General features: G+C 38.6%; 2 long non-coding RNA genes across 3 annotated transcripts in view; one reads left to right on the plus strand and one right to left on the minus strand.

Annotated features, from left to right (window-relative positions):
- LOC129428003 (uncharacterized) overlaps positions 1–24,589 on the minus strand; it is a 51,949-nt gene that overhangs the window by 23,434 nt on the left and 3,926 nt on the right. The window lies entirely within an intron of this gene.
- LOC141369453 (uncharacterized) lies at positions 11,356–14,563 on the plus strand. Its single transcript, XR_012373158.1, has 2 exons — positions 11,356–13,425; positions 14,354–14,563. It is a non-coding gene; the product is annotated as an uncharacterized lncRNA (long non-coding RNA).

Below are 24,589 nucleotides of genomic sequence, written 5' to 3' on the forward strand. Positions count from 1 at the left end.
TACTAAAGTCTCGATACATTAAGGGCTATTCATAGAGTTGGCATGTTTGATGCATTTGCCAACAGAGCTCTTGACAGTTCGGGCTTCACTCCATGTGTGAAATTGGTTGATTGGAAGAAATGGGCCACTCTTCTGCCATCAGCCCTGGTGTCCTCTTCAACACATGAGATCTCCCCTACCTACTCTAATGCTCGACTCCAATTACACAAGCCTTTCCCACAGCCCTGCCTTTCAACAGGACACAGTTCAAGCCTTCCTTCGGGTCATTTTGAAAATCTATTTTGTAAAAGGTTTTCATTTCGTGACCTTCAAGCAACCTCTGTAGTGTCATGCTTAAGAGATGGTCTAAACAGATAATGGAAGCTACTGTAACCGGTAATGGGAGTTTGTAGTCTCTGTTAAGGTATAATTATTTGAAATGTCTTGGTAATGTGATTTAGCATTCGTTGTCCTGGGCCAATTTTAGCACTGGGGTGAAAAGACATTGCTTGTATAAGGGGCTCATTCAGCATAGAGTAAGAAAGTAGTGTGTATGCTTAGGTAGAATATTGAATATGTTCTCTGGTATGTGATGAAGACAATCTCAAAAAGTTGATGGTGGATGAGGCAAGGTAATATGTATGATTATCAATATGCTTTGTTGTTTATACTTTAAAAAATGTAATGTTTTACTTAAAGGTACAGTGTGTAATTTTTAAAAGGATCTCTAAACAGAAATGCTAAATAATATATTATCAGGGTTGTATAAAGACCTTTTAATAATGAACCATTATGTTTTTATTACCTTAGAATGAGACATTTTTGTCTAAATACAACGAGGGTCCCCTTACGTGGAAGTCGCCATGTTTTTCTGGTGGCGGCTACCATAGCTTTTCTTTGCGTTTAAAAGCGAGGGAAGAGCAGTGGACTGAGCCATTGGTTGCAATTCGCAACCTCACCACTAAATGTACACACTGCACCTTTAATGCGTTTTATTATATGTGTGTCTGTAAAATCCAAATGCTCATGGCAATTCATACGTATTTTACATGTTGGCTAATTCGTATCAATTTCTACAACCACATTCGTACATTTTTGTAAGATTTGCTTTAGCCCCTGTGACGTTGGGGTGAGGGGCGGGGTTTCGTTATAGTTTTTTATGATAATCATATGTTTTTGCACAATTCACATTTTTCGTATACAAATCTATACGAATTAGCTAACATGTAAAATACGTACAAATTACATGAGATCAGGCTGGAGGTCTAGGCTAAAGTATCATAAGCAATGTTTGATTTCAATAATTTATGTTACATTGATTTCAATCTTTGTTGTGACCTTACTCAGTCAGTATTAAAGATATTAAGATTACATTTTTACAGAATGTTCTTTACATGATCAGTAAATCCAGGGATCGAGAGTGCAACCATTTTGGTTGCACATGCGACATAAATTCTCAATGGTGCGCATTTCTTTGTATCAAACGCCTTTCTTTCAAAAAGAAGCTTAAGGTTACCTAAAAAGAAGCTTTACCAGTCAAAATTATTCCTAAAACATATCTCATATCTCCAGAGCATGTTAACAGCACATGTAACATTAATGTTATACAGAACAGCAAGTAACAAGTTAAATAAGCCCACCATTAAAACACGACAAATAAAGGGATTTATAATAAAACTTACTTTAAAACATCAAAAGTCGAGTGCTTAAAACAACCGTGTGTAATCTGGTGTCTTCTGATCAAAAAATTAGATTTTTACAGAACTATTTTATGCTATTTATGATCGATAAATATACAGTATTGTTATAAAATACCCGACATAGCGTAAAGAACACAGATAAACCATATATCATCTCAATCGTGTTTATTGTCTCCATGCTTTAAAACATCACAACATCTTAATTTGCCTGTTAAGGCTGGTTCACACGGCAGGATAATTAGGCCGATTTTAGCCCCGATTCACCCCTTCCGACAATCTTAAGGATGCTCCGATAATCGTAAAATAAACTGATCAGATATTCTTGCCGTGTGTGGTGTGTTTAGACTGCTCTCGTCTACTCGGAAGGACCTCGGGACCGCTCCGATCTCAAATCGGGGATATCCAACATGTTGGATTTTTTTGGCCCGATTTCTTCTCGTGTGTGGTGTCTCCCAGGGACAAACGAGCACGCAGCATGTGGACTGTGACATGTAGCCAATCAGAAAGCGAGGTGACGAAGCAGCGAGGAAGTACCGGGAAGTCACGGGTCATATTTACTGCATCTCAATGCATCCAACTATGGACTAGACCAAGGGTAAAACAGAAATTGCGCGCAAACGCAATTTTCGGTTAAAAACAAACTGCAAACTATCGCCACTGCATCCTCTTCGTCCGCCATGATTGTTTACTCTGAAATCACGTTTGATCGCGAGAGATTATGCGAGATTTCCCGTCTGACCTGGGACTGCTCGGGAGTCAAATCGGTTTGTGTGTGATGTGTTGATTTTGCCATGTGGCAGCGCACCACTAACTGTACGACCAAAACTGTTAGACCCGCGATGTTTTATCGCCGTGTGTGGGGTCTCTCAGGGTTGGAAAATCGGCCGACGATTTTAAAGTCGTACCGTCTGTACCAGCCTTTATTGAATAAAACGGTGATCTCTGCTGGTCTGTCACAAGCGCCCTCTAGCTTCATGTATGAATAAAACAGACAAACAGACTGTGAATGGCTGTAGCCATTGCCGTGTATGGAATAAATATGAATTAAATATTACTCATCCCTGCAGAAATTTAAAGTAAATATTTAAAATGGAGTAAATATTTCTCCAAATATGGACACTTTGAATATAAAACCCCCAAATGAACATTGAGTTGTTGAGTGCTTTCATGACAACCATGGAGGATTTTTCTCAATGACAGCGACTGAGGGTCATACTTAAAAATTAAATACAAATTTATAACTCCTGATAAAAATGAAGACATTACTGTCACTATAGGATTTTCTGAGTAAAATAAAGGTCAAAAACTGATTCTAAAGTCTTAACACTTTTAGATGCCGTATAGTTTTTTTTAGGTAAGTACGGTACATTTAAACTAACAATAACTTTGAATTAACGTAAATAAAGATCCCTTTAGGATGCCAGCGTCCTCATGCAGGTTAACAGGGTTGAGTGCTTGTAAAACTGCTACGTTAAATGCGATGCGGTCAAAAATTTGGGTGCACCTAACTTTTGTTCTGGTGCACCAAAGGAAAAAGTTAGGCGCACCAGTGAAACCAGTGAAATCACAACAAATTACTGTGTTGGCTGGGTTAAAGGGATAGTTCACCCAAAATGGAAAATTCTGTCATCATTTTCTTATCCTCATGTGTAAATTTCTTTCTTTTTTTGATGAACACAAAAAAAGATATTTAGATAAATGATGGTAAGCACACAGCTGATTGTAACCATTGAATTCCATCATATTTTTTCCTACTATAGAAATCAATGATTATAATTAGCTGTGTGTTTACCATTAATTATTAAAATATAATTTTTTTGTGCTCATCAGAAAAAAATTATTCATGAGAACATGAGAATGAGAAAATGATGACAGAATTTTAATTTTTGGGTGAACTATCCCTTTAATAGTGTGTCCTTATACTTGCAAAGTCATAGTATGTATTTTAGAAACCAGTCACAGGTCACATAAACTGCTTACATGTTGTTTCGGATATATATTTGGATACATAAACTATGCACCAAACACATTCGGTGGACTTCTCTGTTCAGTCATTATAATTCCCCTTTCCTCCTCAAGGGCTTATTTTTTAGCAGTGCATATTCATCTGTTCTGACAGCTGTCGGAGCGGTTATGTATTTACTCAGGCTTGTCCGCAGCAATCTCCCGTTATAGCGGCGCGGGAGAGAATTTTCATGGAAATGAGCCAGTTTAATTGGTCCCGGTGTTATTTGCATAACAAACCTAATAATAATGAATGGGGACTGATCGTCAACAGGGTCTTAAATTTCATAATATTAATAAGCAGGTTGCAAATTGCTATTATTGCGGTACATTCGCTCGGCCAGAGCTTTTCATTAACGCAGAAGGGACGAGATTTCAGGTCGCAGGAGCAAGGTTGGCCCCGTTTTCATTTACCAATTATAACTTGGCATGTGGTCGGAGAGCACGAAGCAATGCGACGGAGACTGAACTCTGATATCTGTCACAAGCAATAATGAGGAAATGAGCCAGGTCATCTGGAAGGACGGCGAGCGTTGATTATAGAAAATAAATAATTGGCTTTTCAGGTTTATTCATGTATGACTGTGTTTAAGAGGTGTTCGACACGGACAGGAATCTCACATAAAGTTGTGCGTTGAAGACGTGCTTGTTTATTACAATGCTGTGGGTCATGCTGTTTTATGTAAAACTTTTTGTTAACTAGAAAGTACATTTAGAACACAAATAAAATTATTATTTGCCTCTGTTGAAATATGCAACATAATGAAATGTTTTTGAGTGAAACCAGCGTAAAACCTTACTGAATCCATAAAGTGCTTTGCAAATACTTGTTTACTTAAAGGAACACATCAACTTTTGGGGACTTAAAGGATTAGTCCATTTTCTTAAAAAAAAATCCAGATCATTTACTCACCACCATGTCATCCAAAATGTTGATGTCTTTCTTTGTTCAGTCGAGAAGAAATTATGTTTTTTGAGGAAAACATTCCAGGATTTTTCTCATTTTAATGGACCCCAACACTTAACAGTTTTAATGCAGTTTAAAATTGCAGTTTCAAAGGACTCTAAACGAACCCAAACAAGGCATAAGGGTCTTATCTAGCGAAACGATTGTCATTTTTGGCAAGACAAATAAAAAATATGCACTTTTAAAACACAACTTCTCTTCTTCCTCCGGCTGTGTGACACGCCAGCACAACCTCACATAATTGCGTAATGACGTAGAAAGGTCACGTGTTGCATATATGAAACGCACATTTGAGGACCATTTTAAAACAATAAACTGACACAAAGACATTAATTAGTATAATTTCACATACAACAGCGTCAGAGCGGTCCTCTTTCTCCACACATGTAAACACTGGGTCGCAGTTTCGTATACGTCATCCGTGACCTTTCGGCGTGATGGCGTATTACGTGAGATCGTGCTGGCACGTCACAGGACCGGAGATAGACGAGAAGTTGTAGTTTAAAAGTGCATATTTTTTATTTTTCTTGTCAAAAATGAAAATCGTTTCGCTAGATAAGACCTTTATGCCTCGTTTGGGATTGTTTAGAGTTCTTTGAAACTGCAATTTTAAACTGCATTAAAACTGTTACGTGTTGGGGTCCATTAAAGTCCATTAAAATGAGAAAAATCCTGGAATGTTTTCCTCAAAAAACATAATTTCTTCTCGACTGAAACAAAAAAAGACATCAACATTTTGGATGACATGGTGGTGAGTAAATTATCTGGATTTTTTTAAGAAAATGGACTAATCCTTTAAGCTTATTCACCGTTAACCTAGCTTAGCACAAAGACTTAAGTAAATGGCTCCAGCTAGCATACTGCTCCCAATAAGTGACAAAATAATCTGCGAGCAAATCACTCCGCCCAAGTAGCAGTGCTTCGCATGGGGACACTGAGATCCCTGTTTAATTTGTTTTGCATACTAGGAATGTATATCTAGTGTATATACTAGTATATATTGTATGTATGTGTGCAGACTAAAGTTTAGCAGGCAGTGTTTCTCAACATGAGTGCAGCTGACAGTTTGCTAATGACTGCTGCTGCTGCTGCCGAGGATGAATGCCAGTGCAGCATTATGGGACACATCCTGTTTGCGGTCAAACCGAACTTCCAAGTCATTTGCAGCTGATGGCAACATCGCTTTAGCACCTGACTGCAAATCCTGGAAGACGGAAGAGTGGAAACCGGGTGTGCGGCCATGTGTCCAAAATGTTTGGGAAAGAAAACCTTTATTTCTTTTATCCTTTATGCGACTGACATTTCCACATCAGAGCCATTTCACAATGCTTTGCATTCCAGCACATCCACGGCGTCCCGAATCCAGCTTGTTTTCGCTTGTGGTTTGCGCTTTGTGAATTGTGCTCATCCATTAGATTCGTCTGGCAGATTCAGTCATTCTGTTGGAATTCTCATAATAGGAAACATGGCTGTGGTGATGTGCACAAATTTCAACCTTTAATTCAGCAATTTTTTTCCCTGAGCCATGGAAGCCATTAGAGATGTTATCCAAAATTACAGGCTTATTAAAAAGGCCACACAATTCCTTGCCTTTTGTGATTGTGAAATTGGCATAAATGAACGTTGGCAGTCTCGCCGCGGGTAGCAGAGGAGAGCGGTGAATGAACTCATTTATCCTGCGAAATCAAGCTTTTCAATTTCCAATTGAAAGGATGTATTCTGCATCTAGCTGGATCTTTCACACATTTGCATCTCTGATTTGAGCTTTTTAGATAGGAATCATCTAGAGATAGCAGACGAGTCTATCAGCGTTGTTGCGGAATGAATAATGCATTGATATCGGGCCAAATCACATTCGATCAGATTGGAAATTTCACGGCTCTCAGAACATTCAGCTTGTTGCTTTTTGATCTAGCAACAAAAATAATCTGTATTCTTATTTTCCCAGAGGTCATTTCAGGTTTAACAGATTCACTTTTTTACTTGAATCCATACATGTACAGCCTGGTCTCACTGTTAATACGTAGTATTATTATGTTGCTTTCAAAAATACAAAACATACATTTTATGTTTAAATAGATGCTGAAGCGTACAACGTAGACGTATTCGCAACATTTAATCATAGCATTAATATGTTACAGCTACAAAACGTAAAACATTTACACATTTTTTTACCATAAAGATTGCTGTATAATTTCCCTTTAAACATTTTATCGATAATGTTACAATCCTAACCCTACCCCAATATTAATGCAAAGTAATGGACATAAATGTGTAGGAAAGTTTATTAACAATAAGCATTTAAAGATATATTAAGCCGCTAATACAGTCCTACCCCTAAACCTACCCAAAACAGTTTTATTAAAATCACTGTACTGTTAGAAAAAAAAAACATAACAGATGACATAGAGAGAAATTTTAAAAGCAGTACCAAAAGTAGTTAAAATGCCGATGTGCTACAGTCACGGTCCTCTCTGGAGTATATTAAGCAGTCCTTCCAGAAAAACGGGGAGGTTTTTTTTTGTGATTGTTGCAGGCAAAAATCCACGATTTTGCGGCACGTTTTCTTAAAAAATGCGATGGAATACGCGGGATATTTATGCAATTTATGCGATGGAATTGCGGGAATTTGCGAAAATTGCGAAACTTGCAAAAACTGCAATGATGTTCACGTCATATAATCACGTTACTTCATAACGTTCCCATGGCAATAGAGTACACGGCTGCGCTTTTGGGAAGTAAATGCAACATTTTTCAACTTTCTGCTAATATATAGCAGTGACTTTTGGCTATGAAAATGCGGAGATTATGAAATCATGCAAGCCCTGCATATTTTGTGCGCGGAAATATGTAATTAATGCGCCGAAAGTGCGTCGTATTTGGAAAAAATGCACCCCCGCATAAATATGCGGACTTTGGCTGATTATGCAATATATCGCGCAATCGCGTTTTTATGGAGGGACTGATTAAGTACAGAGAAGTATTAAAGTTATTAATCCACGAAAACGTTAATCCAACTTCTCTCTGTCAAATTTTCAAAAGTACATCGACTGAAAGATGGCAATGTCGCAAATCTATAACATAGCACGCAAGAGCCAATGATTATTTGATATCAGTGCCGTAAAGCAATGTGTTGACATTTATGGTCGCGAATAAGAATTGGGATCAAGATTGCTGGATAAAGGGCTAAATTCGGATCTGTTCCTCGCAATCGTATGAATTTTAAAGATGTAGATTACAGTGAATTAATAAAATTAACATATTTTGTGAATTTATGTTGTGTTGTGGTGCAATTATTGTTGCAAAGAAGACTGCATAGAAACCTTTTGTGTCATGGGAAACAAACTATATATAAAAAAAGCTGTTTATAAGTAAATAATTACTGTATTATTCCTGTCAACACATCGATATTATATGTTTCAATGTGTATGAAAACGTAAGTAAATGTATGCGTGGTACCTGTACAACCATACTTTATGTAAAAATACACACGTATTCTCATGAGATCACGATGACGTGTATGAAGTGCTCAGATGGAAAAGCCGCTAAATGCCACCTCTGTCAAAATGAACCAAATGTTCATGGCACATATTATATGTTCATCAAAAACCTTTCCTTCAGATCTGCTTAATCCCGGCCTCAGGCCATTCAGAAATACCCTTTTGGTGGCAGAATTCATTAAACGTCACGTTGATTTTTCAGAAAAGTTCACTGAAGACGAATATCAAATGACTGTGGATTACATTCATACTTGGGACCTTGGGAGTACTTGGACCTGAATGTTGCAGCCACATGCATCACAGCGCCCCCTTATTTGTGTGGTTACATTTTTAAATACCAATGAAATGACTAAAGTGACATTTGTGAAATAATGACTTACAATCTTTGCATTGCCATTGAAGTGAAAATACTAAACCTAAACATAAGAAAACATGCACTTAGAGCACTTCAGATGCACTTTGCATCTACTCTACCTAAAGGTCTTTGTTGTTATCGATTCTTTGCGAAGTTTACAGGAAGTGATGTTTGTTCAACGAAAGCCGTTTGTTTATGTTGTTACTGCTGAAGTCTAAATATTACATTTTGTCTCATGATGGATCTAAGGCACTTCGGCATCTTTACCATCCACACAATATACATTTAATATGTTTAAATTAAAGATTGAATTTTTTATTGGGTTTAGGTTTTTTTAGAAAAATGTTGTCATTGGGTCAACACAATATGTTGCCCTGAGGACATCAACCACTTGGCAAAATCAGTTTGAGCGTAAGGGGACCTGCGGTGTATGTAGATAAAGACGTCTTATTCTAAGGTAATAAAAACAATACAGTTCATTATGAAGGGTCTTTATACACAATACATTCTCAGTTCCCAAGGCGTCAAAATCTGAAGCATGTTCAAACGCATTCAGCGTCAGTATGAAGACGCGAAGGGTGCCCCTATGCGTCACTATATCGACGAAATGGGAACTCCGTTGCTTTCATGCTAATCCCTCAGCGTCGGATATAGACGAAAGGGAATCCCGGAAGGTGATGCTGTCACGTTATGCGACGATCGGCAGGATCATGCCGCTTCTGGACGGTAACTACTCAATTTTTTTTCCAATTTTTAAACCATTGTCGCTTGGGGTTGAGGTTAGATTTGGTGTTTGGATGCCAGTTTGTTTATACTTTTTGTCTTCTGATTTTTAAGCCACTGTTGCTTGGGGTTAGAGTTCAGGTTTGGGTTAGGATGTCTGTATTGGTTTATACTTTTTGTCTTCTGATTTTTAAACCATTGTTGCTTGGGGTTAGGGTTAGAGTTGGGTTTGGGTTAGGATGTAATTTTATGTAACAGAAAGTCGTTCTAACCCCAACCCCAAGCGACAATGGTAAAAAATGTGGAACAAAAATTGAGTAGTTACCGTCCAGACAACCCAGTATCACGAAATTGCGTGACTATTTCACGCATGGACCAGCGTGACAATGTCACGCTTTGCCGCGTTTGAGCGTGAGCATGTCACGCTTTCTGTTTGTGTCGCTGTCACGTATTGGTTACTCAACTTTTTTGTCCTAATTTCTTACCATTGTCGCTTCGGTTTAGGGCCAGATTTACATAAAATGACACCCTTACCTAAACAAACTCTAACCCCAACGTCAGGTGACAATTGGTTAAAGTTTAGAAAATATAAAAGAATAAGTATTGTATCTTTTTATTTTATAAACCAATACTTAAAGTGACAAATACTTAAAGTGACATATAACACAAGCACCAAATCTAACCCTAAACCGAAGCGACAATGGTTTGAAAATAGGACAAAAAAGTTGAGTAACCAATTCGTGACAGCGACACAAACAGAAAAGCGTGACATGCTCACGCTCAAACGCGGCAAAGCGTGACATTGTCACGCTGGTCCATGCGTGAAATAGTCACGCAATTTCGTGATATAGGGTTGGTCCAGAAGCGGCATGATCCTGCCGATCATCGCATAACGTGACAACATCACCTTCCGGAATTCCCTTTCGTCTATATCCGATGCTGAGGGATTAGCATGAAAGCAACGGAGTTCCCATTTCATCGATATAGTGACGCATAGGGGCACCCTTCGCGTCTTTATACTGACGCTGAAGGCGTTTGAACATGCTTCAGATTTTGACGCCTTGGGAAGTGAGAATGGGTTGTTATACACCACTGCAAATATAGTTATGTATATCATATTGCATTTCTGTCAAGAGATTGTCCTAAAAATGTACACACTGCACCTTTTAGCTTCGTGGATTTCAGACTGACTTCCTGTTTGAGTTGAAATTATGTCAATCCACCAAACACAGCTTCACCTTTAAAGCACTTTAGTGGATCTTTAAGGCGTGATTCTTGAAAAATATATTTTATTATGTAAAACAGTCCTAAATTCCCCTGCTTTAAAATCAGCTGGTAAAGGTTTGGATAGACCTAAACGTTTACCTGTGATGCACGTCGGTGTCTGGTTGCTGGGCTTTCAAAGCCTTCGAAACTTCAATCCCTTCAACTGACAGCTGAGAAATCAACTGTTTGCCCCACCAACCTAAACTCCATCAATACAGCTTTCAGTCTGATTACACAAAGCAAATGTGGACTCAGTGAGTGGCAAATGGATAGTTTAGAAGAAAGATTATGCAGAAATGAGAAATATGTGGAGGCAAAGAAATCAAAACACTTCAAAACCCTCCTGCAGCAGTCACACTCATCTACATGAGACGCACGCACTCTTCTGAAGCGGAGTCGCCGTCCTCCCTCCACGCGCATTTACACACACAAACTCACCTGCTGTGACATGTGAATAATGTCCCTTAGCTCACCGCCCCCACTGAGGGCCCGGCCCCTGTACTCTATTACGTTTATGAAGATATGTATCTGACGGTTGTGTAGGAATATGAGTCTGAGTGGCTTTAGGGGACAGGTGATACATTTCAATAAATCTATAAAGCGCGAAGTGAAAGAAGTTCATCTCAGATTTTCTTCGCTGCTAAGTTTCTATACATATTTTAGCTTTTTGAATAAAGAAGCTCTTTTCTAAGACCGTATTTGGAGCACAAGCTGAAGAAATGTGCGAACACTGACATTTAGACATGTTTGGATCCCGGGAAGCTGAAATGTTATCTCTGTCAAACAGCATACCACTATCTCTGGGATTTTGGTATTTACCATAATTACGATAGCATGTGAAGGTTGCATTATTCCTGAGGACTTGCCGTTGTTTTGGTCGGTGTGCGTTCTGCGGATGTCTCAACAAAAGTTGAGCCTGTACACACCCATGTTGAGTTTGTTTGTTATGCAGTAGACCTCACTTATAAAGTTGAAAAACGCGCGCCTTGCCTCTTTAAGAACACGACAGGTTGCGTCAGTTTAAACCATTTAAGCGCTTTGTGCTTGTTTGCGACGCATGCACCCAGAGCATGCGCATGGGTAGGCTACAGCGGATGTCTGGACACTGGTTTGAAGATGTAATGTGACTGCTAGCTTTTAAATCACAGCACGTAATTCAAATTTTAAGTGCTGTTGAACGTGGGCAACGTATGTTTCACCCGAAATGGTGGTGCACCAGATATAACCACAGAATACAAACACATTTCCTTCTTGTTTTAACATGGAACCCAATGGAAATAATGTCTAAATATTTCTCCGAGTGTTATGTTCGAATATAGTGGTGTTCGATTATCTTATGTGTTTCAACTATTTAATTCTAATCGTCATATGCTGTTTTAATGAATTCCAACATGACTGAAGAATTGGAATGCATCTGAAATAACTTGTTTCTAATTGAATTCTATGTTCTGTTTAAAGCCTGGAATACACCACAGGATTTTTGCACTCCAAGTTTGTAGCAGCAAACGCATTGTGCGGTGATCATGCTGAATTTCTGACACCGTCAGAAAACTTGTAGGCTATCTTGGACGCAAGACCAGGAAAACGTCCGTCTTTGAACTTCTCCCACCGTACGACACTGTACCACCGACGAAGAGCCACGATCATAGAAATCATGATGACTGTTTCACGATGGAAATCTTTCGTCTGGGAAAGCAAAAAATCATGCAGTTATGATTCTAAATGATAACTTTACAAGAAACTTTGTCTGGAACTAGATGCGTACAATCCACTTACTCTGCATCCTCAAGAAAATAGCGAAACATGCATCAACTTTCCATATAACCACATTACACAGGATGCTAGGATTTAAACCATTATAACAGCACGGATCGGATTCATACATGAGGCAAGCTATTTTAAAACTATATACATGTTTTTACACAGACTATGGGCATGCAGTTCTATAAGTGCTTTATTTTCAGTGCCTGCAATACCATCAGGGCTCTTTATCGACTTCCAGGAACTCTAATTGCAAACGCTGCAAGGATTTGAACATGCATTATTGCTACATGTATAAGAAATAAGCTTTCGTTAGTATTGGGCCGTGTGCACTTACGGCGTGCACGCAGGTTGTCACGTTTCACGTCCGCGGTCATGTGTTGTGCGGACATCGATCGTTTCTGGAATGCCAGTGTGGCGGAGGATCTTCATTAAACAAATAATTCAGAACTTCTTAAGTGCATATCATGTAAGACTGTTAGCACAAACCTGTCACGTTTAATCATGCTATTATGGTTGGTCAAAGTTTAAGCTGTAAACTTTCATCTAGAAGGCTATTACTTTCGGAGTACGTCCATCTATCAACTGCACAAACCTACTGATACCGCTCCTCAGTTTTTGGGGGGTCTAATTTACATCGTAACGGAGAAATTTATAATCATCTGTGTGTCATGGCGAAGCAGGCAAGACAAGGCAACGGATCCAAATGCATGGTTTATTTCTTAAAAACCCAAAAGTGCACAAAGCAGAACCAGAATGAAGACCAGAATACAGGACTAAAAGTGATGACAGCAAACTATACTCGACAAAGGACAACTGAAACAAGGACTGTATATATTCATGTGGGTAACCAAGATAACAAGACACACCTGGGAAACAATCTAGAACAAGGACCAACAAACTACAAGAACTACAGACATGGATGACATTACAGAACTTCAAATAAAGAGTACAAGACTGGGGAAACACAAGACACGACAGTGACACCGTGCAATCTTTAGCATCAGTCAGATTTGTTTGTAACCATCTAATCTTCTCCCTACTTTTATAATGACAATATAAAAGCATGAATGCATCAATTGTCTCTCTTCATCAGAAGCCGCGCTCCTAATTTCACCGTGTGCAGGAAAACACTGATATTCAATTCAATAATGGCAAGCAATAATCAAGGTATGTCTTAAACAATTACTGGTGGTGGTGGCGTATTCAACCATGCTATATTATGGCCTTTGCACCATTTATATCATTTCTCACTCTGGCATAACGTTGCCTTCTGCGGCCTACGCGGCCTCTCTGCTATCAAGCCTAACAAGGCTTTAATTTCCGGCCTGCATGGCCTCTATGCTCTCAAGCCTAACGTGCCAGCCTTCTACGGATATCCTCTACTGCTGACGTCACGGTCAACATTTACAGACATGTTAATGGTATGTATCTTTTGTCAATACTGGTGGTGGTGAATCTTATTGCAAGCTAAAATGTTGGCTTTTCCTACTAGGCATATCGTTGCCTTCTACGGCCTACGCGGCCTATCTAACCCTGGCATATCTTTGCCCTTCATGGCCTACACAGCCTCTCTCGACACGGCATATCGTTGCCTTCTATGGCCTATGCGGCCTTTCCCACTCGGCATATCGTTGCCTTCTATGGCCTACGCGGCCTATCTCTATCTGGCATATCGTTGCCTTCTATGGCCTACGCGGCCTATCTCTATCTGGCATATCGTTGCCTTCTATGGCCTACGCGGCCTATCTCTATCTGGCATATCGTTGCCTTCTATGGCCTACGCGGCTATTTCTCTGGCATATCGTTGCCTTCCAAAGGCCTACGCGGCCTTTTCTCACTAGGCATATCGTTGCTTTCTATGGCCTACGCGGCCTATCTCTGTCTGGCATATTGTTGCCTTCTAAAGCCTACGCGGCTCTTCCCACTAGGCATATTGTTGCCTTCTAAAGCCTACGCGGGCTATCTCTCAGCCTATCTCTCCAGCCTATCTCTCTCTGGCATATTGCTGCCTTCTACGGCTTAAGCAGCAATCCCATGGCCTCTTACGGCATCCGTCAATGTCAGTAGATAACAATTTGTCTTATCTCTGTTTCAGGAACCTCTAAGAAACACTGGTGGGTACCGATCATCGTGATCAATTTTTGGGGATTAGATTCTGGCCTGTCTTCATCTTCAGACAGGAACCGCAAGAATCCGTGACCCCCGGATTTGAACTATGGTCGGGGCCTACGCCAAAGAACTATACTGTGTTATATTCCAGCCTTGGTTGCTAACTACTGTTAAATAAACTCATATCAATTCTTAACCTATCTTCGAGTCTTTCTGGTAGAAATGTTAGCTTAGCGTAGCGTAGCGTAAGTTCTACCAGGAAACTTGAATGTTACGTCATTCATTTCACAAGGCGCAATCAATCACTCCTGATTCTGATTGTATATAAGCCTCGTACTCACTTGTCTTTGCGTTCGCAGATACTGATGCCAGCATTTACAACCCACCCTCCCTACCACCATCACCAGGTCGGTTCCGTCCATACTCGAGGGGGATTAGATTCTGGCCTGTCTTCATCTTCAGACAGGAACCGCAAGAATCCGTGACCCTCGGATTTGAACTATGGTCGGGGCCTACGCCAAAGAACTATACTGTTATATTCCAGCCTTGGTTGCTAACTACTGTTAAATAAACTCATATCAATTCTTAACCTATCTTCGAGTCTTTCTGGTAGAACTGTTCTATAGTTGACCGCTTCCAACCTAAACCATTATTCAGCAATGTCTGCGTGCAGGAACGCCCTCTCCATACGCAAAGTACGCCAATTCAGGCGTTAATACCTCGATGGCACCTGTTTCCTTCAAATTTGTCCTGTACGCTAGTCCTAGTCGGTTTTTGTTTCCAACCACTTGACATTTCCCCTAAATGCTGGCGTGCCGCAGCGCATCCGAAAACCAGTTTGAAAGGCGAGCCATTAAAGCCAGAAACTCCTGCCTTGGGCTGTTCCATTTTATTTGCCCCTCTGTTGTGATTGAAGGGCAAGCGCAGCTCTCCCGTGGAAAAGGCACGGTTTTACATATATCTCTGTGGCTCGTTCACTCTTTAAACCCTACCCCTGTGCCTCGCATTGCAGGCCGATATCACTATTATAGGATGAAAAAACAGCGTCATGCTGTCTACAGCCACATAACCACAATTGAAAGGGACTAAGCCTGTTCACCTGGGGCTGAGAGTGAACTGAAAGCGATCTTTTCCCCGCCACTGTCTGCGGAGATTAGTATTGATTCGTCCCTTTTAGATGACTTTGCTGCACCTTGCTGGGCGGTTTTAATCTGGCAGTGTACCAACAGCGCTAGGGAGCCACTCGCCCCCCCTCCGAGTGTATAATCTCCACTTTCGTGATGGTTTCATCATGGTGTCGGATCAGCAGGAGAATGCACGAACGGGCCCATTTTTCACGGTATTAGCCATTGTAATGCATACTCTCTGGGTGCAAGGCCAAACACGGTGAAAAGGTTATTGGTACACGTCAGCTCCATCAAAGCCATACATCTGAATTTGTATAGCATGCTCTGAATGGTGGGGTTATAGTATGCAAACATGACTATGCTGGTATAACTGGTAAACCAGACAAAGATTATCTTATTTAAACTAGTCTTATAGGGATTTTGACCTAGGTCGGCAAAACCATCTACTGTAAACCACCAAAACAACACTGTCCATATCACATTTATAGCACACAACAGCCCTTTCAGAGAAATGCAATAGACTCTACAGTATATTAAATTGTGCTTGTTATACGAGCTTGGTTCTCCTTTCTGTTGTGCCGTTAACATCTAAACAGCCCTGACCTCCATGCGAGACAAAAAAGAGGAAAGGAGCGTGGGAGATGTAGTTTCAGGTCAGAGACGCCTTTTAATGGATTAAGCTACTAGCAGAGCAAGTTTTCTCATTAGAGAGGAAACCGAGACTTCACTGCTGGTTTTATGGAAGCTTATGGGTTTAAATGACAGCAAAAGTTTTAGGAGAATACAAAGGTAAAGTCGAGGTCATGTTAGTAAAGCTATCCATTAGTGTTTAGGGGTCATGCACAAAAAACAGAAATGGTCTGTCCATTCGTATTACAATTTACAAAACAGACATAACTAATGGAGCCATCATGTGATAGAAATAGATAATCAAAACTTGTTTTGTGCACATGAAGCTAGAGGTCTTCACGGCTCCACTTAGATACGAAAACCCGAGGTCAGACCCGAGACCCGATCGGGTCTAAAAGTTTCACATGCGCCTCTGACACGGGTCGGCTACAATAATAGCGGCATCGGGTCTCGGTTAATTTAAAATAAATGTTTTTGCTTGGGTCTAATTTTCTCGGGTTTGTCTCGGGTCAAGTTTTTTTATTTATTTCAGGTCGGGTACATTTCTTTGGACCCGAGAAGACCTCTACATCAAGCCCAGACGTCTTATAAATGCAATTCTGCTTGCTTTGTTCATGTAGGCTACTTTATTTTAGATCTTTTGAGATATAGGAGATACAGGCTCTTTGAATTTAAGATCTTAAAGGGATAGTTCAGCACAAAATGAAAATGTTATCATTATTTACTCACCCTCATGTCTTTCTTTGTTTTTCAGAGCACAAGTGTATATGAGTGTTTCCATTCTTTCAGTGTACTTTCTTTGTGTCTGAACTGTTGTTTAGGCAGTTGTAGGATGTTTACTTTAAAATAATGTGTAACAACTAAAACAACAGCGATATTCACAACCAGAAAGTAAAGCCGAAAGTATATGCGTGTTTCCACATGACGTCATTTTGATCATCAGGAGGGTCCGCGGCCATCCTAAATCTCTGACTGTGCAGACAGTCCGCGTATGACAGCGTATGCGCGTACAAATTTTAAGATCGGACACTACACTACAAACAATTGCACAAAGGCAATATACAGCGTTTGCACATACATCATCGTCTTTTCTTCTTTAATATTCACTTCTTCCAAGAACAGAAAGCTGTGGAGCATTTTCGTTACCATAATGTTTGATTCCTTGTTGTTTGTTCCAAACTTTGTTTGCAATGGTGGATCGGCTATTTTTCTTCATCCATCTAATTTCTTTTAACGTACTGTAAATGTCGTGAATCAGTGCTGCTCTGACGGCCAGGTAGAGTAATAATTTGAATAAGAAATCATTTGTATTGCATACATGTCGAACGCGGCCATTAGCACATAGCTGCGGTGAGTATACTTGGAAAGTTGCGCGGACGCAGGTATACCCGGCTCTTAAATTTCGGGACACTTAATTTCATAGTATAATCAGTTTTTATGGGTATGCGAGTGTAAGCGCACGGTCAAATGCACTGCCTTTCAAAGTATAGTTTAATTGACTCGTACGTGCACACAGGCGTTTAACGCATGCGCATTGCGACAAAATGCAATGCATCTCCTGGGCTACATACAACATTCTCTTGTACACCCATACACAACCTATGCGTACAATGTACGCGGACCCTCGCCCATGCGTAAAAAACTTACAATACTTCAGCCTTTAAAGCGGTGAAAAATTTAAATTATCCTATGATGTACTCACCCTCAAGCCATCCGAGATGTATATCTTTCAGACAAACACAATCAGAGTTAAATTAGAAAATGTGGCTCTTCCAAGCATTATAATGGTAGAAAATGCTGCTATGGATTTTGAAGCGCAAAAAAATGCAATTCAATTTTCAATTTTATTTATATAGCGCTTTCACATTTGTTTAATTGTATCAAAGCAGCTTTACATTAATAGATGCAGGAAAAAATACAGAAAAATCATAAAACATAAGCAGCAGAATATAGCGGTTAAGATTAACCATATTAGCAAGCGTAGTAAAAATGTAACCTATGTAAGAGGGTGCTTAGTTAAACCAATGTCAGCAGACTCCCCAGGGGTTGAACAAACCCTAGGAGAAAAACCCTGGGTCTGTTCTACCTAGTCTCACAAGGTTTCGTGATAATTATTTTTTATCATGAATTTCTGCGTTTTATTGTGATCGTATAACGAATTCCTGTTTTTGTGTGATTATCACTTATTGGTTACTCAACTCTTTTTTTTCTATTTTCAAACCATTGTCGCTTCGGTTTAGGGTAAGATTTGGTTCTTGCATTAGAATGTCACTTTATGTATTGATTTATACTATTTTTTCTGATTTATTTTTTATATGTCGCCTGGAGTTAGGGTTAGAGTTGGGTTTGGTTAAGGATGTCATTTTATGGAAATCTAACCCTAAACCGAAGCGACAATGGTAAGAAAATAGGACAAAACAGTTGAGTAACCAATACGTTATAACCACACGAAAACAGAAATTCGTTATACGATCACGAAAAACGTGAAAATTTGTGATAATAATACGAAAAAAGAATAAAAAATGTATGTCACTATATAACGAAATTTTGTGAGACTGGGCTGGTCTGTTAGTCCCATTGTCCTCGGGAATGAGGACGAGACAGGGAAAGAGAAAAAATCCTATTAGCGTAGTGGCTGTTTGCATGTAATGAAAGTGTCATACAGTATTGTGGTTTAATATCCGCTTGGTTCCAGACAGGCCAACTATTGCGGCAAAAGTATATTACCTAGACGAGTTATGTGAATGCTTTTTTCCGGACACGCTAACTATTGCGGGATAAGTACATTTACTAGACAAATTATGTGAATGCTTTGTTAAAGAGAAATGTCTGTCTGTCTTAAACTTAAATTGATCGACTGTGTCTGATACTCGAACATTATTTGATAAATCATTCCAGAGCTTAGGGCCTAAGTAAGAAAAGGATCGACCACCTTCAGATACTTTTGATACTCTAGGGATAATTTAAGTGACCAGAATTTTGTGACCGAAGTGTACGTGATAGATTGTATTCTGATAGTAGTTCTCTAAGATACAAAGGTGCTTGGCCATTAAGGGTTTATAGGTAATTAGCAATATTTTAAAATGTATGCGATATTTAAAGGACAAGTTCGGTATTTTACACTTAAAGCCCTGTTTTCAGGGCTGCGTTCCCCGAAACCTTCTTAGCTCTACGTCGTTCTTAAGTTGTACCTTAAGCTGTACCTTATAGCTAATACGTGTTTCCCGAAACGTTCTTAGTTACGTATACCTTCTGTAAGTCATTCGTTCGGAAGGTTGGTCTGGAGCACTCTTAGCTATACCTTATCCCACTTGACTCCGCTAGGGGCCATGACTGTGATAAAAGCTTGTGTATATTGCAGTCTATATAACTAAATATCTGTAAAAAAAAAAGTCGAAGAACACTCCGTATTAAATTAGGCATTTTTTTATTTAAAGTAAAACATTCACATAATTAGACATACACTGATGGTTGTTAGATTTTTAATATTTTTTTTCCAAAGGAACATCAACTTCGAACTATTATTACAGGCTAAAGAAACTATTAAAAAAAAAACATTTTGGGTGAAGGAGTTGGTGAAACTATGGCAGGCAGCTATACAGCGAATCTTACTATTTCATTTGTGCATTTCATATCCGTTAAATCTTTAGTTTACCGGCTATTTTAGCTGCAAATAAAACAAATCAAGTAAAAAATCGCATGCCACCGGAGCACATTCATCACGAAATCATAATTGTTGATTTTCCTAAATATTATTATTGATGTTAATTCGTCTTTGCATCGAAGTTTTTTTAATGTTTTATAACTTTGAGGCAACTGCATGCCATATTCTTTAAAAACATTCAAAAGAAACTGCTCCACTTGATTACTGCTTGTATAGTCTCCTAAGGTCAACAAAATTTCCACATTAAAACTAATCAAAGCTAAAATCTAATGCAATCATATATATTATATATTTTTATGTTATATTTAACAGGCACGGCTCCAGAAATGCGTCTTATCCGCATTGGAACCACGCTGCTTGCGCATCCAGTGTCCAAGCACAATAAACGTGTGAACTAATGAATGACAGTTTGTTTTTATATATAATTTAATTTTAATGCACATCCAAGCAGGTGACTTTTACGACCCACCTTATTCCCCTGTGCAACGCACTTATTGGGAACCCCTAATATAAATTATCCTTTAAAGTGAAGGCATAGCGGATGCATTGGAGCAGTTTATGCATGATAAGTCAATACGTTTGGAAATGAATTGCGGGCTTTGCACGGGTTTGATATAAAATAAAAGGATATTCCGTTGTTTGCAATTTTAAATATTTTTACAAGATATTTCTAATACATTTAACTTGAACTAATTCTGAAATGTTTCTTTAATAAATAACTGCGCTGTCTCATAACGCAGCGAAACTTATTACATAAAGTGAATAATTGTTTGTCGAGCGATCGATATCAACCTATTCAGCACCATCGCCATGGACAGCACCTGGTAACGTCGTTCGTAAGAAAGTATACCTTAAGAAACCCGCTAAGGTACAGTTCGGGAAACACGCCTAGAAAAGGTATAACTGTAGTTAAGGTTTAACTTAAGAGTCTTCGTAGCGCGCTAAGAGTCAACGTTATCGGGAAACGCAGCCCAGATTGTTTATGATGAAATAGAACGGTTTTGACTAAAATTTCGACATATGCGGCTGCCCCGCATATGTCGGGTGTTTGTGTTTCACCTCCCACCTCTACAATGGGTTGATGGGTGCACTGGAACAATCCTTCCTAAAATATCCATATTTCAAACTTTATTAACTATAATAACAAGCTATACTAATTAGAATATTTTCATTAGGGACTTTTTATGTTTTTGTTTACTCTTGTATAGTCTTTTTTCCATTTAAATTAAATAATTTTTGAGAGTGCAGTTCTGATTTTACTTATTACCACATAATCCACAAATATAATCACACAAGCATAAGAACGTACTGTGTTAATGAACAGTAATGTCTTGCCTAGAATAAAATGCTACTGCACGCTCTCCTGTGTGCTATAACATCAGCTGAAGCCACAGCTTAATTACTTTTGTGCATAAGTTGATTAAAGCGTATTTAAAATGCACATAATGCACATTACGTACATTGGAAAAAAACTAATTTTACCAACCTTCCTACCAAGGAAACGCATTAAGAACTTTGCCTCGCCACCTACTGTATTTTCCCATCACGCCTTTCTTCTCGGAGGCTATAATTCACACAGTTAGCGGAGGCTAAGATGGGCAGCCAGTCTGCTGGCAGATAAGCACATGTTCTGGATGTTACAGGCGTGAGCTGCGGGGTTGGAGGTGGAGGCGATTTCACAGTGTGCTCCGTCTCTTTGTTAACGGCGGGTTCATTAGCTCTAATGGGACATTAGATAAAAGTCAGGGTGATTCTGCAAGGCCCCGGGGTCTTCAGCACAAGGGCAATTAAAAACACAGATTGTAGCATAAAAGCCATTTTAACGTGCGGCAAATGCTCACTCATCACTCACACGTAGGGCCGTCCCCTTGGGCAAATATCGTTATGAGGGATATCTCCATTTTTTATGTGTAATGTAGAATTATCAGAAAAATTATCAATTTTATTGCCTCCAAATTCAGAAGTATAAGAATATTCATGAGTTACATGAGCTAAAAGGGTGTTATAGGTCAGAATATTAAACAAATGGAGAATATTCTCTGAATTTCTTGGTAACACTCATGAACATGAAGAAGATTTTAGGCACATTTATGACAACTGTCATTTGTTCGATTATGTAATTTTAATGCAAAGATGGCATTGTTTGAAATATCTTAAGAAGCTACCTAGCTTGATAGGTAAACATTACATTAAACTGGCATTTAAATGCCAATAAGTGTAAATACTGTCAAATGATTTTAAATACCTTTACAAAATGCAACAGACACGACAAAATATTATACTTAACTTTATGTATGTCACAATACATAAAAAACTGACAACTAACAGAACTTGTTCTTCCTCACACAGAGGGTTATATGGACACAACACTGCATGGCTAAACCCATTATTGTACTGTTTTCATTTAGTTAGGGGTCAAGCCCAGAATGGGCAAGACCCCTATTGTATCTGTTAGTTTTCTTATTATTTTTCTTATTTATTATTCTTCCTGTCACCTTGCGGTCTATGGCAGCCCATAGAACCGTACGTAGGAAAGTTATGAAATTTGGCACACTGATAGAGGACAGTCCAAATAATATCCACAGCAAATTTGGAGTCTCTATCTCAAACCCGCTAGCACCACTAACAGTCCAAAGTTGCACTTACATTTTTGCTTATAACTTCTGACCCGTACGTCCTAGAAATAAAATCCTGATTCCTTGGCTCAAGACGATTCGATTGGACCTTATGACGTCATTTTCCGTCATGAAAATTTTCCCGCCATTTTTAAATATTCATAAAACCTACTTTTGCGAACTCGTCCTAGAGCTTTTGCCGGATTGCCTTGAAAATCGGTATGCACCATCTAGAGACACTCAAGGCAAAAAGTTATTAAAAGAATTTTGATAAACCAATCCGTTGTCGTATAGCGCGTCAACAAATTTTACGTAGAGCTCAAAAAAATGGATTTGAGGCTGTATCTTCGCCAAACTTAAGCCTATTGACACAATACTTTGTATTTGTGATGCCAGTCAGGAACTAAGGGTGCATGCAGAGTTTCGTCACAGCGCCACCTAGTGGTCAGACTTATGTTTTACACGCCTATAACTTTGGCTCCGATTGACGTATTTTCACGGGACTTGTTTCCTTGGAGTTCTAAATAGTTGCCGAGTCCAACGATACCAAACATACCAGAATTCGCCTTACGGTTAACCCTGCGCAGCAAAATAGCACTTAAGAAACACGTGTAAATATCTCCGCGAACGTTTTTCCGATCGACTCGAAAACACCATAGGAAGAAACTAACCTTACCTTCTGAACAAAAAGTTCTATTGGCGTTATATTAAAATTTTCATCAGAAATGGCCGAAAATTGCAAAAAACGAAAAATTACCTTCAAATTTTGTGTTTTTTACACATAAATGGTTGTAACTTTGTAACGAAAATATATTTTTTCACCAGATTTGATACGATGATGCATGAGCACATTCTGAGGCCACACAAAAAAAATGGTATGCTTGCACCACTAGATGGCCTTATAATTGAACAAAACCTTTGATAACAAGCCAGCCCTATGGTCATACAACTGTTTCTTAACTAAACTAAAGTGTATAGTCATAAAACTAGCTAGATGTAACACAATCATGACCTGATGTTGCATGCACAATTTTTTCATTGCGCCACCTACTGGTTTTGAGATGGAATATGGTATTTTTGCCTAAAACTACTGCAACAACACATCTAAAACCATGAGTCATCATGGATTATTCCTATCATGGCTTTGACTATAATCACTGGTGGTTGCCAATTCACTCCCTAGCAACCATTGAGAATACCTTATCAACCGTTTTTTCAAAAGCTATATCTCTGCATCAGAACATCGTAGAGACATGGGGATGGTCTCTTTTGACTAATTAAACTTGTTGTAACATGATGTGACCACTGCAAACACCACTCACATGTCCTTCAGTGCTCTAATGTTCCATGATTGTCAATAACAGAAGGACGATTGCAGTAGACAAAAACATAGATTATTTTTGTTGATAACTTTTTTGTTTTTTCATCTAAAATTATTAGGTTTACCTAGGTTCTTCAATCTGCTTATCCAATCTCAATTTTACATCCTTTTGTGCCATTTTCGGCTTGACCCCGGCATTGCTGCTTGCAGCTATATTTTTAGGTGAATCTGTCTCCAAATGCAATAAAATATAATTTTATCAATTTTAATTATTAATATTATTATTATTATTGGATTATTGATTTTATTTCTTAAACATAACTGAAGAATATGCATGACATTGTTATAAAACTATTTAACAGAGTATTAACACTTAATGACATTTAAATGATTATTTTTACCACTGTAGTTGAAAAATATTCATATTTATGCTATTTTAACTTAACAAATTAACTTTTTTTCTTAGTTATGTCAACTTATCACAAGTCAAAACTACAAAAATAGTAGGTTGAATTGACTTGCATAATTATGTTTTTTTTTTACATTGTATTTAATCAGTTTTCAAACTTCTTAAGGAACATCTCATACATCAATAAAATGTTTACTCACATTTTGATTTTCTTTATACAAAATAATGGTTTAGACAAATATTAATTGTACTGGTTTAATATGTTACATTATATTTATTTTAAGTGATTTGCATCCAATATACAGTAATAAAAAAGTGATAGAGAGTGTGGCTTTTGAGCTCCAAAAATGACAAAATAAACATAAAAGTACAATTACAGTAGTCAATGTGCACTATTTTTAAAGTCATCTAAAGCTGTATGCCTTGTGCGAGGAAAATATTGCATTTAAGTCATTG

This window comes from Misgurnus anguillicaudatus, chromosome 14, assembly GCF_027580225.2.
Source record: "Misgurnus anguillicaudatus chromosome 14, ASM2758022v2, whole genome shotgun sequence".
NCBI lineage: Eukaryota > Metazoa > Chordata > Actinopteri > Cypriniformes > Cobitidae > Misgurnus > Misgurnus anguillicaudatus.